This window comes from Bufo gargarizans, chromosome 6 (assembly GCF_014858855.1).
Source record: "Bufo gargarizans isolate SCDJY-AF-19 chromosome 6, ASM1485885v1, whole genome shotgun sequence".
Lineage (NCBI taxonomy): Eukaryota > Metazoa > Chordata > Amphibia > Anura > Bufonidae > Bufo > Bufo gargarizans.
Genome location: NC_058085.1, coordinates 249,684,965 through 249,700,428, shown reverse-complemented (window position 1 = coordinate 249,700,428; position 15,464 = coordinate 249,684,965). Strand labels below are relative to the sequence as shown.

The 15,464-nt window shown below is 45.5% G+C and overlaps 1 pseudogene; it reads right to left on the bottom strand.

Annotated features, from left to right (window-relative positions):
• LOC122942120 overlaps positions 1 to 12,940 on the bottom strand; it is a 58,574-nt pseudogene extending 45,634 nt beyond the window's left edge.
• Positions 12,941 to 15,464: the final 2,524 nt, after the last annotated feature.

The following is a 15,464-nucleotide window of genomic DNA, read 5'->3' as shown; positions in this document are numbered from 1 at the left end:
CTTGCCACAGATGGCGTTGCTCAGTGCACACCTGATTTTGTCCCCCACTTGGTTGTGCAGGGAAGGGATGGCACTCCTGGAAAAGTAGTGGCGGCTGGGCACGACGTACTGTGGGACAGCCACCGCCATAAGGCTTTTAAAAATCTCAGTCTCTACCAGATGGAATGACAGCATTTCAAAGGACAGTAATTTTGAAATGCTGGCATTCAGGGCCAGGGATAGCGGGTGGGTAGGGGGGTACTTCCTCTTCCGCTCCAGTGTTTGGGAGATGGAGAGCTGAACGATTCTGTGGGACATTGTGGAGATGCTTGGTGACCCAGGTGGTGGTGTTGCTGGCAGATCCTCTGTTTGCGGGGTGGCAGGTGGCACTGTCACTCCAGAGGTGGATGAAGAGGCCGAGACTGCAGCAGAAGAGGAAGCAGGAGGAGCCAGAGACCTTTTTTTGGTTTTTGAGGTGTCTACTCCACTGCAGCTCAGGCTTTGCACTTAGATGCCTGGTCATGCAGGTTGTGCTCAGGTTGAGAACGTTTATGCCTCGCTTCAGGCTCTGATTGCACAGCGTGCAAACCACTTGTGTCTTGTCGTCAGCACATTGTCTGAAGAACTGCTATGCCAGGGAACTCCTTGGAGCTGGCTTTGGTGTGCTCGGTCCCTTGCTGCAGTGGGCAGTAGCAGGTGTACTGTCTAGGGGACGGCCGCTCCGCTTTTGCACCCTGCTCCCTCTTCTGCTGTGCTGGTGGCTCTGTGCGACCACCGCCTCACATGACCTTGATTCCATGTTGGGTCGAGGACCTCATCATCCTCCACATCATCTTCCACCCAGTCTTCACCCCTGCCCTCCTTGTCGGTCTGCACACTTTCGAAAGCCACAGCAGTTGGCACCTGTGTTTCGTCATCATCCAAGACGTGCTGTGGTGGTCCTCCCATGTACTCATCTTGAAACATAAGTGGTTGGGCATCGGTGCACTCAATCTCTTACACTTCTGGGGCAGGTCTAGGTGGATGGCCCTGGAAAAGCCTGCTAGCAGAGTCATCAAAAAGCAGAAGAGACTGCTGCATGACTTGGGGCTCAGACTGCTTGGCTGATTTGCAAGGGGGTGAGGTGAAAGACTGATGGACATCGGCTGCAGGTGCCAACTCTGATCTTTCAGCAGGAGACTGGGTGGGAGACATTGTAAAGAAACGGGAGGCACTGACAGCAACCCAATCTACTATCGCTTGTACTTGTTATGGCCTCACTATTCATAGAGCCATATTAGGCCCGACCAAATACTGCTGAAGGTTCTGTCGCCTACTCGCACCTGAGAAAGGTGTTTCACTTGTGTAGCTGGCACAGATCGACCACGTCCTCTCCCTGCAACTTGAGCTCCACCAGCAGCACCATGACCGAGGCCACGTCCCTTATTCGATGCTCTCCTCATATTTCTTAAATTTATGATCTTGCCCAAAATGGGTGTTTTTTTTAATAACAGAATAGAACAACAGTATCTAACGCGTGTATTTCACACTGACAGATGCAGCAAAGGCTGCAATATTAAGTACTTTGCCCAAAATGGGTGTTTTTTTAAACCCAGAATATTATTGCTGTAATTCAAGCTTGTATCTCACACTGACAGGTGCAGCCAAGGCTGCAAATTTTGTATTTTGCCCAAAATGTTTTTTTTTTTTATAACAGAATAGAACAGCAGTATCTAATGCGTGTATCTCATACTGACAGATGCAGCAAAGACTGCAAAATTAAGTTGTTTGCCCAAAATAGGTGTTTTTTTAATAACAGAATAGAACAGCAGTATCTAACGCATGTATCTCACGCTGACGGATGCAGCAAATTCTGTAAATAAATTTTTTTGCCCAAAATGGGTGTTTTTTTAATAACAGAATAGAACACCAGTATCTAACGCGTGTATCTCACAATGACATATGCAGCAAAGGCTGCAAAATTCTGTATTTTGCCCAAAATGTGTGTTTTTTTTATTACAGAATATGACAGCATTATCTAACACTTGTATTTCACACTGACAGATGCAACAAGGGTTGTAAAATGTAGTATTTTGCCTAAAAAGGGTGTTTTTTTTATAACAGAATATGACAGCAGTATCTAACGCTTGTATTTCACACTGAAAGATGCAACAAGGGCTGTAAAATGTAGTATTTTGCCCAAAAAGGGTGTTTTTTTTTAAGCTGCCAATATTCACTTCGCTGGGAGGCGCTTACTGTCCCCGACTTCACAAGATCCGGCGCATGCGCAGGGCACTGTTCAGCGCAGCGCTTCAGAGCGGGCACCGCAGAAGCCGCCCAGCAAACTGAATATTCATGAGCTGGGCGGCGCTTCAAAGCGGCAGTTGGGAGAGGCTGGCTGGGCGCAAGAGAGGTGAAACGCCGCCCCTTGGGCAGATTGAAGACCGTTGGAGCAGGACTGCAAAGGAGGAGCTGGGCACATCGCTGATGAAAGCAAAGGAGGAGCTGGGCACATCGCTGATGAAAGCAAAGGAGGAGCTGGGCACGAACAGCGGCGGCGGCGGGCGGCATCTTGGAGACATGATCGTCCTCCTGGGCACCTTAATCTGATGAATGACAGGTTAGATAAAACTTTTTTTACACTAAATGAGCCTACAGATTTAGCTTATAAGACCACATTAGGAATCACAAGGGCACCATGCACATAACCATATTTTTGAATGTGGGGGTCAAAAACTGGTGACAGAATCCCTTTAAATTGCACACTGACTAATGCGGCATAGGCCCCAGATGGAGGGTATTGCCAAAAATAGGTGTTTTTTAAAACCAAGAAAATATTTAAATATTTCAAGCTTGTATTTAACAATGACAGATGCAGCAAAGGCCACAGATGTAGGGTCTTGCCAAAAATGGGTGATTTGTTTTAAACCCAGAATATAATTGCAGTATTTCAAGCTTCTATTTGAATGTCAGAAAAGCTCAGATGCAGTGCTGGTGCACTGAGCTTGCATAAAATGTCCGCCGCCGCCCACCTAACTAACAGACGAATAAAAGTAATTTTTCTGGGTCACTGGGCTCAGGGCAGGTTGCACTGCACCCACAAAACAAAATCTAGGTATATCGCTGAGTTAACAAGCATTTCAGATTAAAGATTCTGTCCTGTTCTCTCCCTCACAGTAGCAGCATCCTATCCCTACACTAATCAGAGCAGAGTGACGTGCAGCGCTACGTGACTCCAGCTTATATAGAGGCTGGATCATATGCTGCACTGGCCAATCACAGCCATGCCATTAGTAGGCATGGCTGTGATGGTTTCTAATAGCACACGAGTTAAACGCTTGTTGATTGGCTGCTCTGCAGCCTTTCAAAAAGCACCATTAAATCGCCGAACACTGAACCCGAACACAAACCTTTACTGAAAAGTTCGGGTTCAGGTCCGGGGTCCAAAAATCCTAAAGTTCGGTACGAACCTGAACTTTACAGTTTGGGTTTGCTTAACCCTACTCAGCAGCTGTAACTTCAGCAGAAACTTCATCTGCAGTCTCCTGATGGCATGCCGTGGCAGAACTTGGAATTGAAGGATCGTCTTCTTTTGGAGAATCCTCTGTAAGCCTTGGCTTTTTCCTTGTAGGTGACAGATTCTCTGGACAGCAATAAAGGACGGACCCTTGGTCTTTCATAGCAAGGAGCTCCGAATTCGAGGGTGGCTCTGGAGTGCGTGAAGCAGTATCAGTGGAGTCCTCACTGGTGGGTAGGTCATTTTCAGTGGCTGCCGGATCTGATAGAGTCATATAAGGTGTGCTGTCTTCAGCAGGCGGCTAAGAAGAAGACTTGGAGGCTTCATACAATTCCCTTTCTCTGTGCTTGTTTTTCTCCACAATTTCTTTAAATGTTTTTATGCATTTTCTTCTTTCTGACAAGTCATCTTCTACACTAAACATCCTCTCTATCTTTTTCCATTCTTCCGCTACGTTTAGCAAGTCCTGTAATGTACTTCACCTGCGGACTTTCCATCGGGCAAGGTCATCCTGCCAGGTGACCTCCTCATCACTGTTAGAACTGTTGAGGAACACAAGAGGGCGCTCCTGCATCTTGTAACTCAGGCTGGCTGCTGTGATGGAGCTACACTGACCTCTTGTGGCGGTTCCTGGTACTGCCTGGGTAGTGAGGCTGGTCAAAGCTACGGTGAGCTGCTGTACATCGGGAACTCCTGCCGGGGCAGAAGGGCTCAGAACTGCTGGCTGTAGTGGCTCTGGCAAAGGTATCACCAATGGTGGTGACGGCAGGGAAGGAGCGCTCTCTCTGGGCAGCAGAGTGGGAGCTCCGTCCGCCTCCGCCATGTCAACCGGCGTGATGAGGGGCACCTTACAGACCTCCCTGGGTAGGACGTATACTTGTACTCTGGAACTGAAAGTCAGTACTAAGTTATTTATTTGCCCCACCTGTAGAGTTGAGGCCGCAGGGAGTTCAGGGATCACTATGGGGGCCTCCCAGGGTCTGGTGACCTGTTCCGGGACCACCGGGTGCGGTGTAGGGGTAGCTGCGGGCTGATCCGGGGCCTCAGGGAACGGGTTGGTTACTACCTGAGGTTGCGGCCGGGTGGCCAATTCCAGTGTCTGGTCCTGCTGTGCTGCTGTGGGCCGGATTTAGGTTTCTCGCTTCTAGAGGGGCGTATTCAGAATTTTCACGCTCCTGAGAGGGCGTTCTTATATTTTCCCGCTTCCAAAGGGCATGAAGAAGTGGCGCCATTACAGAAAAATGGCACATTAACCCTTGGAGTGCTGGTGCGCAAGGTGTAGTGCTTTCTGGCACCGCAATAAAGGCAATAAAAGTCAATTTTCAGGGTATTAACACGGTCTGTAAGCCTTGTAGCAGGGATAGGCGCACGATCCGATCCTGTTGTAGCAGTGATAGGCACACAATCCGATCCTGTTGGCACACAGTTCGATCCTGTTCTAGTGATGCCAAATTATGCAATGACCAGGAATGGGTACACTGGGTACACTGACACCACTTATGCAGTGGGTCAGTATACGGGTGGTTAATAGTCTATAGTTTGTTCGTGACGCCAATTGCAGCATGCGCCGGGTACTATCACAGTGTCATGGCTGAGGATGGGGAAAACCCTCAGCTGTGCGATGCCGGAAGATGGTCGCTGCTCGACCAGGACGACAGGATTAGGGAGCAGGTCACCTCCTAAAGCGTCCCTAACCCGACCCTAACTCCTAGCTGCATGGGCCGACCTTTAAGGTAGGAGGACCCATGCTCAGGAACCTCGGATCCCTTACTCACCCTCCGACCGGTCCCTGAACTAGGAGTCAAGGTAAGACGGCCTGTTCCTTCTGGACACGGAGGAACAGGGTCTCACTGGCCAAGCTGCAGGGAAAAGGGGAACACCAACAGTCTTACGGATATGGCAGGTGAACTGTACTAGTTCCACCTACCTGCCACAGCCTTGCTGACTGGATCCCTGTGCTGGCGAGCTGATGTCCACACAACCTGAGATGAACCCAGCAACCACACATCCACGCACAGGAACCCAGATCCATAAGCTGCAATAAAGAAGCATAAAGACAAACACATCTTCTAAACACCAAACGACATTATTTTTATGACCAGAAGGGTGGCCCCCACTGGCAGTAGGTAAATAACCAGGAGGATGTCTCCAGCAAGCATGGCTGAAGCACCCTCTCTGACTACTGCCTTCAACTGAGGTGTTATAGGGCCAAGAAGCCACACCCAACAGTCAGACACACCCAGTGACTGACACACACAGAAAGGGAGTTAACCCTTCCAATACCAGAGAAGGGAAAACACAACTTAAAGGGGAAGTGTCCAAACCAAGAACACACTGTGGCTGTTGCCGCAGGCAGCGACATGGGTGGCAACCATGTCCTGGGAGTCAGCCCGAAGGCCGGGACACTGCCACATGTACACAATACAACCAAACATTTCCACGGGCAACCACAGTGAAGGGAAGATGTCAGTGCACACCAAACATAAAATAGAGTGCACACCAGACATACAAAAGTGCATACATACACGCACACAACTCCAAGGAAACTGCATACAACATTATGCCTCCAGCTGCAGTTGACACAACAACCCAAACCACGGGCTACTGTATGCGGCTCCCAAGGAGTCACGGCCATAAACATGGTCGTGACACACAGGGAGCTCCCAAGGTGTTATAATGCACGTCACAGGGGAATGCCAGAGTGGTGTAATGGCCTATTATGTCTCTATAGGGTGGGATAGTTGTGTCAACTGTGTCTCCTACCTGGGTACGGCTGGACTCCTGGCTCCTGGCTCACTTTCAAAAGAATTTGAGTGTAGTGATAGTAGGAGTAATAGAGGAATTTTGCAGCAGAAATTATGTCCAGACCTTTAGATGAAGTTCAAACTTTTCTTTACTGATGATAACTTGAATCCAAGCAGCATACAGCTTTGGTCTTTGGTCCCAGCAGGTTTTAGCAATCATTGGCAGTAATAAATGCTTATGCTTGGTATGTGGGGTGCTTGCAGGATAGGACATCTGCTTGGTAGCTTTATAACTGTGGCAGGAATTAATCTTCTGCACTTTTCTGTACCTCTGATGTATGGGGACAGACTAGCTTTCTTGTCATCCAGCTGAGGCTGCAGGCTCAGACTGGGAATATGATTAATGTCTCAGCCGAGACAAGATCCTGGCTTTCTTTCCTATGCAGGGGGACTCCTGAAGGCTATCACACAGCCTTCCCCAACAGGGGTGTCTGGCACACTGACTTAAAGGGCTTCTGTCACCCCACTAAACCTTTTTTTTTTTTTTTTTTTTTTTTTACTTATAATCCCTACACTGCGATTTATGCCTACATAATCTAATTAATCATTTTGGTCCAGTAGATTTTGTTTAAAACGTGCTTTTAAAATATGCAAATTACCTTGCTACCAGCAAGTAGGGCGGCTACTTGCTGGTAGCAGCCACATCCTCCGATCCTAAAGACGCCCCCTCCGCATGTTGATTGACAGGGCCAGGGAACGCCAATGACGTCACATCTACACTCGGCACAGGCGCATTGAGGATGGAGCGGCCGAGCGAGCGGCCGCCTCTCAGTGCACCTGCGCCGATTGAAGACCGGTACGGCCGCAGCGCAGGCGCCAGATTTTGAATGCAAACAGGCAGGGCCAGCAGAGAACGATTCCGTTCCCTGGCCCTGTCAATCAACATGCGGAGGGGGCGTCTTTAGGATCAGAGGATGCGGCTGCTACCAGCAAGTAGCCGCCCTACTTGCTGGTAGCAAGGTAATTTGCATATTTTAAAAGCACGTTTTAAACAAAATCTACTGGACCAAAATGATTAATTAGATTATGTAGGTATAAATAGCAGTGTAGGGATTATAAGTAAACAAAAAAAAAAAGGTTTAGTGGGGTGACAGAAGCCCTTTAACTTCCTTCTCCTCCCATGCTGAAGGATGTGGGAACAGTCTATACTTCTACAGAGGGGGGGGGGGAGCTAACCTGGAATAATCTATTCCAGCCTAGACATAATGAACTGAAACTAATACCTTACCAACGCATTGCAGCCACCTGCTGGTCAACCTGGAAAACTACAACAATAATTGTATTTAATACAGTGTTTAGATGCACAGTTGTGAAGACATGAGAAAAATCATATCAGATGACAAATGTAAAGGCTCTTAACAGATAGTAGCGGGGTAGAGGAGTGTAGTAACACAACTCTGGGGTGTTACAGAGTCACCAAAGCGGCACCAGGCCACCGCCCATAATGTTTTAGATGGTCAGATCAGAAGGCCCTTGCTCCTAATGTTTTTGAGGGTCACCTGCAGGCCATCAATCATCATTTTTAAAGAGTGTGAATGATGCCCTCTTTTATGGTTAACTAAGGGTGTATCGGAGTGCCTCTTCCTTGTAATTTTGGGCAGCACTTGCACTTTATATACAAGTAAATATTCAGGAAAGAATGTTTTATATAAATTTTTCCTGTAAAATCGTTTTTCTCCCTTGGTTTTGTGCGTGTTATTGTCATTATGTAAAAGTGGCTTACTATTCGGACAACATAGTTCCCAGCAGTGACCAGCGAGTCCGAGATGCAGCCAAGATGCAGGTGTTACCAACAATTTCTGACATTTTCTTATGACCCAGGCACCCTCCCCTCTTCAGAGCAGGGGGTACCTGGTTTAATGCTCGGGTTCTCCCATTGACTTCCATTATACTTGGGTGCTCGGTTGAGCACCCGAATATCATGATGTGTTCGGCCCGAACACCCGAGCACTACGGTGCTCAATCAACACTACTGTAGACCTTTCTGGACTTCCGCATCAGTGTGCCAGTTTTGTGGATGTCTTCAGTAAGAAAGAGTCCAAGACCCTGCCTCCTCATCGTCCATATGATAGTCTGATTGACCTTCTGCCTGGTGCCACTCCTCCTTGTGGTCAAGTCTACTCACTCTCGCTTCCCAAGACCCAAGAATTTTGAGAGGTGGTTTATCCGGAAATCTACTTCACCAGCCAGTGCAGGGTTCTTCTTTGCGCAGAAAATTATGGATCTTAACGGCCCTGTATAGACTATCGAGGTCTGAATAAGGTCACTGTCAAGAATCAATACCCTCTTCTGCTAATCCCTGAACTCTTTGACAGAATCTGGGGAGCTAAGGTTTTCACAAAATTAGACCTGCGCAGGGCATACAACCTTATCTGCATTCGAAAGGGCAATGAGTGGACGACTGCTTTCAACACTCGTGACGGTCACTGCGAGTATCTCGTCATGCCTTTTGGGCTGTGCAATGTTCCCATGGTATTCCATTCCAATGTTCCCATGGTATTCCATTGAATGAAAACAACTACCTCTAATTTCACCTTTAAATTATCATTTTTGTCATGGTAGGGATCAGTAAAGCCCTAAACTCCACCCACAGCACTGCCCCTACCTACTTGCATGATCCATTCCAAATGCTGGCCCACAACTGGATGACCATATTCCCTCCCTAACTAGGTGCTGTGGTTTATGAGGGAATAGAAACCAAACAGAAAATTAATAAATGTAGTGACAGACAGGCACAAAGAATACAGGAACAAACACTGACGAGCAAAGAGGAACCCAGCAGAACTGGATCAAAACCAGGAGAGTTAAAACAAATCAACAGACAAAAATCAGATACAATACCATTCCAAGGTAAATACCAGGAGAGTCCACAAACCCAAGATTAATGTTGTTAACCAGATAAGACACCGAGCCAAGGTCAATAGCAGGAGAGTCCACAGATCCAAATAAGACTGGGTTCACATCATGTTTTATTCCTCAGTTTGACATATACATTAGGAGAAAAAAAGGATACAAAACCGTAGCACACCACGTTCTTGTATCCTGCAAAGTTCGTTATAAAACTTATACTTTTTCTTTTACAATGGAACTCTATTGAATGGATGCCACTGTATGGCATCGGTCTGAGGCATCTGTTTAATGTATACTTTTTTATATGTTAAAAGAATGGGAAAAACGTGGACCAGAGGCAGTGTTGCAGCAGGGGCTAAATGTTCGAGCATTGTGTTTTTTTCTTCTTCAATTTTTAAACCATTTCTCGCCTTTTGAGAAACATGTATATCATTGACATCCTCTTTAAACAGTTAAAGGCCTTCCAATTTACCTGTTGAATACCCTCTTCTTTATGTATGTTAAGTCTTATCATCTTTCACTGTGTGGAAATTTTAAGTTATTCTAATATTTCCTCCAAGTAACTTATCGTTCTGCTGCTTGCTTTTTGTGCCACTCGGGTGTGGTATCAAGTGAGGACAAACAGGAAGTATATAAACTAAAGTGTGAAGAGAAAAAAAGTCATTTACAAAGCAGACAGAGACATAAGCGAGAGGAAGCCCACACTCACCAGTAAGTGTCTTTTTAAAATCTACTGTATCTGCTTGAGTCTATGATATTACTGTAACTCCATCTCTTTCAATGTCTTTTCATTGGCCAATGTGTTACTGTTCACTTTGATGTCCAGCAATAGATCTTTAGGTCTTAAGATGCTCTGTTGCATATGAAAAGGACCAGGCAGCCGATATTCTATGGTTATGGACCAGGAGATTTAGTAACAAGATCAACATGTGCTCATTGTTTCATTGCATCACTAGTGTAAAGTAGCTACTGCACCTCAAGTATCTCAGATATCATACAGAGGCACTCTGAAGTTCTTCATATGACGATAGAGACTGTAGAAGCCATCTGGATCTGCATATTTCCGCATATATGGAACCATCAAGAGGATATAGTGCTTGCCCTACAGATGTTATTACTGGACTTTAATCTTCCTGAAGGTTCTTAGTAATGTCTTGGATTTACCATCCTTAATATCGCTTCAGGGAGCCTTTTCTATGTATTAGCTGTGCCACACGTGCCACAATGCATAGAGTTAACATCTTGTAAAGTTGATTTGTAGCCAAATGCATAGTATATGTATTTAGATTATTTGATGATATGTTCCACAAAGGAAGTTTTCCACCAGTTATGGCAAATCACTAAAAGTGCAGTCTTTTCTGATTTTGCACTAAACTATCTCTGACTTTGCAAGAAAAAATTCTTGAGAGGCTGGTGTGCTTTACCACCACTGTGGTCTTTTTGGTTAAGAAATTATTAGGGTCCTAGGACACTTGGGAGTCTTTTAGTTTTTTTCCTTAATGCATTCTGACTGCTATCACTTTTTTCGCTGATGTAGCTGTATAAGATCTTCTTTGCAGAAATAATTTTTTCATGGTACAAATTTAAGTTACATGTGCATTGGCTTATAACTTTTATTACTCTTGTAGAGGCAGGGGATGCAATTAAAAATAATTATCTATTTCTTCACTCCGTATGCCATGCAGTATAAGTAACCATATTAATTTAGGCTACTTTCACACTTGCGTTCGGGGCTCCGCTTGTGAGTTCCGTTTGAAGGCTCTCACAAGCGGCCCCGAACGGATCCGTCCAGCCCTAATGCATTCTGAGTGGATACGGATCCGCTCAGAATGCATCAGTCTGGCACCGTTTGTCCTCCGCTCCGCTCAGCAGGCGGACACCTGAACGCTGCTTGCAGCGTTCGGGTGTCCGCCTGGCCGTGCGGAGGCAAACGGATCCGTCCAGACTTACAATGTAAGGCTACTTTCACACTAGCGTTCGGGCGGATCCGTTCAGAACGGATCCGCCCATAATAATGCAGACGGAGGCTCCGTTCAGTACGGATCCGTCTGCATTATTTTAGCAAAAAAAAGCTAAGTGTGAAAATAGCCTAGTACGGATCCGTCCAGACTTTCAATGTAAAGTCAATGGGGGACGGATCCGCTTGAAGATTGAGCCACATTGTGGCATCTTCAAACGGATCCGTCCCCATTGACTTACATTGAAAGTCTGGACGGATCCGCACGGATCCGCACGCCTCCGAACGGCCAGGCGGACACCCGAACGCTGCAAGCAGCGTTCAGCTGTCCGCCTGTCCGTGCGGAGGCGAGCGGAGCGGAGGCTGAACGCCGCCAGACTGATGCAGTCTGAGCGGATCCGCCTCCATTCAGACTGCATCAGGGCTGGACGGCTGCGTTCGGGTCCGCTCGTGAGCTCCTTCAAACGGAGCTCACGAACGGAATACCGAACGCTAGTGTGAAAGTAGCCTTAGTCAATGGGGACGGATCCGTTTGAAGTTGACACAGTATGGCTCAATTTTCAAACGGATCCGTCCCCCATTGACTTTCAATGTAAAGTCAAAACGGATCCGTTTGCACTATCATGAACAAAAAAAAAAAAAAAAATTTTTTTTTTTTTTTTTGTTCATGGTAATGCAAACGGATCCGTTCTGAACGGAGCCACCGTCTGCATTAATATGAGCGGATCCGTTCAGAACGGATCCGATCGAACGCTAGTGTGAAAGTAGCCTAAGTCTGTGTGTCATTATAGTTGTGAATGATGCCAGATGTTGATTTCTTTTTAGGATGTTGGCTGTCAAGCCCATCCAGCTCCCACTTGTAATGGCACAAGCACTGATCCTACACACATCACTACTGGCATTTACTGCAAGTGAATCTATATCAAAATGGCAGCATGTCGGTTAGTACTGTTGCCTTGCAGCGCTGGAATCAGGGGATTGAATTCTAAGAAGAATAACATATGCATGGAGTAGGATGTTCACCTTGTGTTTGCATGGATTTCCCTCCACACTCTAAAATTATAATATTTTCTTTTGTATGAAATTCACTGTAGTGTGTGTGCAATTATAGCCCCACTGGAAATGGTGACAGATGCGAGTGATAGCAATCTCTTTATGTGTCTTAAGGCTGTATTAGACAGCCCGATTCTGCAGGTGATTGTCGGGAAGGAAGCGTTCCTTTCCTGCTTGCTAGTGGAGGAAACCGCTGTTATTACATGCAGCGATCTCCTCCACAGCATGGGGAGGAGTGATCGTTATGCCAATGCTCGTCCTCATGCCGGCAGCTGATCATGATTACACAGCATGATCTGCCACCAGCAAATCGTTTGCTTATTCATCTGGTAATCAGCGTTACTACTGCCAGTGTAATACAGGCATTATAAGCCAGGGCGTCTCAAACTTTTCCAACTCAAGCCCCACCAGCCAATGCATGGTGATGCTGGGTCGTCACCAGTGGCAAAATACTACTGTGCAGTGCCCATATTACTTCTGTAGCACCATGCATATTTATTCTTTAGTAGAGCCAAACATATACTACAATACCACCCAAATACATCCCCAAAAAAGCCAAATACTACCATGCACTACAACATACTTTCTCAAAAGTGTCAAATACCACAATGCTCCCCAACAGTGCCAAAACACACAATATTGTGCAAAATATCTCCCCAGAAGCAACAAATACCATAGAGCAGCACAAAACACTGCCCCAGCAGAACCAAATACCACAATTCAACACAAAATACTGCAACAACAGCACCAAATACCTTCCTATCCTCTCCATTCAGCCCAGACCTCTATGATGAATTCTTCCAGTCACATCTTGTCTCTTCAGAGTATGCCACACAGACATCTTTGGTCTCTCACTTTTATATCATCCTCCCCAACACAAATTCTTCTCAACACAAATTCACCAACCTGGTGCCCCAACAGTGTCATCCTGAGTTTGAGTTGGCGTGCATGCGCTGGTGCCAGGATGGCTGCTGTATGGAGTTTTCACCTCTTGTCTATTTGATTACTACTTGCAGTGGACAGCTGTGGTGTCGGCTCAAAGATATGACTGCTTGTATCTGAGTTAGCTGACCATAATTATTTGAAGGTGGTGTGGTTCTAGTGGAGATCTGTCATTTCATTTTGGGAGCCCACAGCCATTTATCATCTGTAGTCTGCGGACTTCATTTCTTACTTGAATATACATCTTTGCTCTTGGGCTACTTTCACACTTGCGTTCAGAGACGGAGACGGATCCGCTCATATAATGCAAACGGTGGATCCGGTCAGAACGGATCCGTCTGCATTATATTCTAAAAAAAATTCTAAGTGTCAAAGTAGCCTCAGACGGATCCGTCCAGACTTTACATTGAAAGTCAATGGGGGACGGATCCGTTTGAAAATTGAGCCATAGTGTGTCATATTCAAACGGATCCGTCCCCATTGACTTACATTGTAAGTCTGGACGGATCCGTTTGCCTCCGCACGGCCAGACGGACACCCGAACGCTGCAAGGACTGATGCGGAGGCTGAACGCTGCCAGACTGATGCATTCTGAGCGGATCCGCGTCCACTCAGAATGCATTAGGGCAGTACGGATGCGTTCGGGCCGCTTGTGAGAGCCTTTGAACGGAACTCACAAGCGGAGCCCCGAACGCTAGTGTGAAAGTAGCCTTAATCGAAACTGATTATTGTGTCTCTTCCCTGATAACTAATGGACTGTTTTCTGGGACCTTCATTTTAAGTCTTTATCTTCAGTACATTATTTGTACTTTATGTTTATATAAACTTCACATTAATCACCTTATCTATCAGATTCAATAAGATCTAGGTTGGATTCACATCATGTTTCAGACAGATGCCATACGATTGCATTCGTCACCATAAAAAGACATATACATTAACGTATACATTTTTTTTTTTTTTTTACTGGACTCTGCTAAAGGAAAAGCGTGGCTTTTTGTATACCTTTTTTCCTAACATACAATATATGTCAAACAGATGGCAAAAACATGATGTCAACCCACCCTTAGTGGCAGCTCCATATCCTCTCCTCCTTTTTTGCTATGTTAATATATATCATATTTATTCACCATGTATATACATGTTTTATGCAAGCTGTCTTCAAGTCAAATGGTGGAGAACTATCTAACCACTATCTTTTGTCTAGATAAGTAAGTAATTTACCTGCATTACAACAATAACGAGAAGATTTGGTCTGAAAGGCCCTCTTTTCAGAAGTGCTCTTATATGTGTCAGATTGGCTAATTGTACAGTATATGGTGATGAACCACTGATCCTAGGGAGACAGTTAACCATTATGGGGCCTAAGGTGAGGCCTGTTTCACGTGGCAATTTTTTTTTTATGGATGTAATTATTAGTCCTAAGGGTCCATTCACACGTCCGTTTTTTCTTTCCTGATCTGTTCCGTTTTTTTCAGGAACAGATCAGGACCAGATCTGGACCCATTCATTTTCAATGGGTCCTGGAAAAAATCGGACAGCACAATGTGTGCTGTCCGTTTCCGTTGTTCCGTTCCGCTTGTCCGTTTAAATATAAAACATGTCCTATTCTTGTCCTGAAAAATCGGATCCTGGTACAATGCAAAGTCAATGGTTCCGCAAAAAACGGAAGACATTCGGATGTCATTCCGTATGTCTTCCGTTTTTTGCGGAATCCGTTCCTGGAAACACATAGCAAATTTTTATTTATTTATTTTTTTTCATTTTTTTTTCAAAGAAATCCAAACAACTTTATTTGATTATTGAAATGTATACATGTTTCCGTTTTTTGCGGATCCGCAAAAAACGGATGACATACGGAAACATTTTCAGGAACAACGGATCCGCAAAAAACGGACCGTTTTTCAGGATGAAAAAAAACAGGACGTGTGAATGGACCCTTATTTTGAGACAATATATATACATATATATATATATATATATATATATCAGTGATTTGTCTCCTCTTCCTTGCCTGCTGTGTTCCACAATGCCTCAAATACTATACTGCACAAATAATAGTGCAATACAGATAGTCCCCCTGAAAATACCAGTATCACATAGATGCCCCTTTAAATAATAATTGACACACAATGTGTTCAAAAATAATTGTGCCCAGAAAACAGTCCCCTGACAGTAATAGTGGCACAAACATAGTGTTCCCCAAAAATAACTGTCCCTTGACAGTTATGGCACCCCCCATAACGTCCCCAGTAGTAGAAAGCTCCTCCATAGTAATATGCTCTCCCAGAGTGGCCCCTGTAGCAATAGTCCCCTGCTGGCCATGCCCCTCGGTGCACTGAAGCCCTTAAAGGGAACCTGTCACTGGGATTTTGGGTATAGA